General features: G+C 47.5%; 1 non-coding gene across 1 annotated transcript; it reads left to right on the forward strand.

The window, feature by feature from the left end:
* On the forward strand, nt 1–72 carry trnad-guc (transfer RNA aspartic acid (anticodon GUC)). Its single transcript has one exon. It is a non-coding gene; the product is annotated as a tRNA-Asp (tRNA).
* Nucleotides 73–4,237: the final 4,165 nt, after the last annotated feature.

The following is a 4,237-nucleotide window of genomic DNA, read 5'->3' on the forward strand; positions in this document are numbered from 1 at the left end:
TCCTCGTTAGTATAGTGGTGAGTATCCCCGCTTGTCACGCGGGAGACCGGGGTTCAATTCCCCGACGGGGAGGCGTGAGCGTTGCTGAGGCCACCCGAGAGCGATGCGGGCTAACTTTTTGAATTCCAAATCGCTTTGCACTGCCGCATGGAGACTCTCATCCACAACACGTACGCGGCCCGCCACCCGTTTTATCAAAACTATCAACAGCAAACATGTTCCACACATCCGCCTATCACAATCACCGCACAACATCCGCTCTTTACTCATCAGACTGGCCACTTTCTCTTCTTTGCATTCTCAAAGCGGCTCATTCAAAATGCACTAAACACATTTTCCTTGGCACATTTCATTGCTTCATTAAACCGCGACGCTTTCTACAACCAACATGCTTTATAAGCCACGACGCAACACATTTCACTACATCTTTCACGCTGCAGCAACACCATTGCGTTCATAGTATGACAGCAAAATGACCCTCCAGCAGCCACACACCACCACCTGTTCAAGGCAGATAGACAATCTGAGGAGGAAGGTCACACACCTTGTACGCCATCAAACTTCAGCAAGGGCCACCTGGACTGAAAGAAGTGAAAGGTGGCAAAGGTTAATAACCTCGAATGGCTCAGTAACAAGCGCAACGAGACAAGGTGCTCAGAGGCACTGAAGAAAGTGTTGGGAATGCTACATGCCCAATACACATAGCCTGTGCGATCCCTTTGCAAGAGCTACTCAACGTATTCGAGTGATCAGCCCTCGGCCCTGATTTTTTTTTAATTCCCTTGCAGCATCCTGCCATTCTCTCTTGAATGTTAACATTCAATCTGAAAGCACACGACTTTCAGTCAGCTCACACAACAACATGCTGCCTGAACTAATCCTTCTTTCCTTGTACGTCTGCTTCGAATGCGAATCACCTTATCTTCTTGTCCTCTGGTTAACCCTTCCCTCCTGCCACAAAAAAGCTTTCTTGCTCAAAACAGTCCTTGTTTGGAACACCAAGATCAAAACTTCTGTGAGCACGAGAGAACAACGCCCATCTTGCACTTTTGCACACCGTGTACCTGAAGTCATCCACGGCGAGCCCATGGTGCCAATCCTTCTCGATACCCACACGAAGGATACCTTTCTAAAGTGTGGTGTCGGGAAAGGGGAAAAGAATAATGCAGCGTGGGCCAAAACATTGAACTCCAAGTATTTTGCATATCGTGCTTGCTTCTGTTGCAAAGCCAGGAAAAGAGAGAAAAACAAACAAGTAAAGAAAGAAAGAAACAAACAAACAAACAAGCAAAAAAAAAATCATATGCGTTTCCTGTTTGCCTGTAGTGGCCGATGATGTGCAATATCAAGCCCGCAAAAGTGCGAATCCGCCGTCCAGATCTCTGCAGCTGTCACAGGACTGAACTGGATGAAAGTGTTGAATGTATGCCATCACAGAGAGGAGGAAAATCACTGTGCGATGTAACATCAATGATGTGGGATGAGGGATAAAATTGAATTGATTGAGTCAAGAGCTTTAACGGTGGTACTGCGTCGACTGCCTGGCTCCAAAGTAGAAGCCTAAATGGTGATGGAAACGTGCCCCCTCCAAGCTGACACAACATCTCTGAAGCCCAAAGGTGGCTGGCAATCTCTGGCAAACTGTAGGAAGCTTTGCTGTGTGCTTTCTCGTTAGTATAGTGGCGAGTATCCCCCCCTGTCACGCGGGAGACTGGGGTTCAATTCCCCGACGGGGAGGCGTGAGCGTTGCTGAGGCCACTCGAGAGCGGGAAGAGAAAACCTTTTGAATTCCAAATCGCTTTGCACTGCCGCATGGAGACTCTCATCCACAACACGAACGCGGCCCGCCACCCGTTTTATCAAAACTATCAACAGCAAACATGTTCCACACATCCGCCTATCACAATCACCGCACAACATCCGCTCTTTACTCATCAGACTGGCCACTTTCTCTTCTTTGCATTCACAAAGCGGCTCATTCAAAATGCACTAAACACATTTTCCTTGGCACATTTCATTGCTTCATTAAACCGCGACGCTTTCTACAACCAACATGCTTTATAAGCCACGACGCAACACATTTCACTACATCTTTCACGCGGCAGCAACACCATTGCGTTCATAGTCTGACAGCAAAATAGCCCTCTAGCAGCCACACACCACCACCTGTTCAATGCAGATGGACAATCTGAGGAGGAAGGTCACACACCTTGTACGCCATCAAACTTCAGTAAGGGCCACCTGGACGGAAAGAAGTGAAAGGTGGCAAAGGTTAATAACCTCGAATGGCTCAGTAACAAGCGCAACGAGACAAGGTGCTCAGAGGCACTGAAGAAAGTGTTGGGAATGCTACATGCCCAATACACATAGCCTGTGCGATCCCTTTGCAAGAGCTACTCAACGTATTCGAGTGATCAGCCCTCGGCCCTGATTTTTTTTTAATTCCCTTGCAGCATCCTGCCATTCTCTCTTGAATGTTAACATTCAATCTGAAAGCACACGACTTTCAGTCAGCTCACACAACAACATGCTGCCGAAACTAATCCTTCTTTCCTTGTACGTCTGCTTCGAATGCGAATCACCTTATCTTCTTGTCCTCTGGTTAACCCTTCCCTCCTGCCACAAAAAAGCTTTCTCGCTCAAAACAGTCCTTGTTTGGAACACCAAGATCAAAACTTATGTGAGCACGAGAGAACAACGCCCATCTTGCACTTTTGCACACCGTGTACCTGAAGTCATCCACGGCGAGCCCATGGTGCCAATCCTTCTCGATACCCACACGAAGGATTTCTTTCTAAAGTGTCGTGTCGGGAAAGGGGAAAAGAATAATGCAGCGTGGGCCAAAACATTGAACTCCAAGTATTTTGCATATCGTGCTTGCTTCTGTTGCAAAGCCAGGAAAAGAGAGAAAAACAAACAAGTAAAGAAAGAAAGAAAGAAACAAGCAAACAAGCAAAAAAAAACCATATGCGTTTCCTGCTTGCCTGCAGTGGCCGATGATGTGCAATATCAAGCCCGCAAAAGTGCGAATCCGCCGTCCAGATCTCTGCAGCTGTCACAGGACTGAACTGGATGAAAGTGTTGAATGTATGCCTTCACAGAGAGGAGGCAAATCACTGTGCGATGTAACATCAATGATGTGGGATGAGGGATAAAATTGAATTGATTGAGTCAAGAGCTTTAGCGGTGGTACTGCGTCGCCTGCCTGGCTCCAAAGTAGAAGCCTAAATGGTGATGGAAACGTGCCCCCTCCAAGCTGACACAACATCTCTGAAGCCCAGAGGTGGGTGGCAATCTCTGGCAAACTGTAGGAAGCCTTTTTGTGTGCTTCCTCGTTAGTATAGTGGTGAGTGTCCCCGCCTGTCACGCGGGAGACCGGCGTTCAATTTCCCGACGGGGAGGCATAAGCCTTTCTGAGGCCACCTGTGAGCTGTTAGGGGGAACTTTTTGAATTCCAAATCGCTTTGCACTGCCGCATGGAGACTCTCATCCACAACACGTACGCGGCCCGCCACCCGTTTTATCAAAACTATCAACAGCAAACATGTTCCACACATCCGCCTATCACAATCACCGCACAACATCCGCTCTTTACTCATCAGACTGGCCACTTTCTCTTCTTTGCATTCTCAAAGCGGCTCATTCAAAATGCACTAAACACATTTTCCTTGGCACATTTCATTGCTTCATTAAACCGCGACGCTTTCTACAACCAACATGCTTTATAAGCCACGACGCAACACATTTCACTACATCTTTCACGCGGCAGCAACACCATTGCGTTCATAGTCTGACAGCAAAATGACCCTCCAGCAGCCACACACCACCACCTGTTCAAGGCAGAAAGATAATCTGAGGAGGAAGGTCACACACCTTGTACGCCATCAAACTTCTGCAAGGGCCACCTGGACGGAAAGAAGTGAAAGGTGGCAAAGGTTAATAACCTCGAATGGCTCAGTAACAAGCGCAACGAGACAAGGTGCTCAGAGGCACTGAAGAAAGTGTTGGGAATGCTACATGCCCAATACACATAGCCTGTGCGATCCCTTTGCAAGAGCTACTCAACGTATTCGAGTGATCAGCCCTCGGCACTGATTTCTTTTTAATTCCCTTGCAGCATCCTGCCATTCTCTCTTGAATGTTAACATTCAATCTGAAAGCACACGACTTTCAGTCAGCTCACACAACAACATGCTGCCTAAACTAATCCTTCTTTCCTTGTACGTCTGCTTCGAAT

Source organism: Heterodontus francisci, chromosome 34 (assembly GCF_036365525.1).
Source record: "Heterodontus francisci isolate sHetFra1 chromosome 34, sHetFra1.hap1, whole genome shotgun sequence".
NCBI classification, from domain to species: Eukaryota; Metazoa; Chordata; class Chondrichthyes; order Heterodontiformes; family Heterodontidae; genus Heterodontus; species Heterodontus francisci.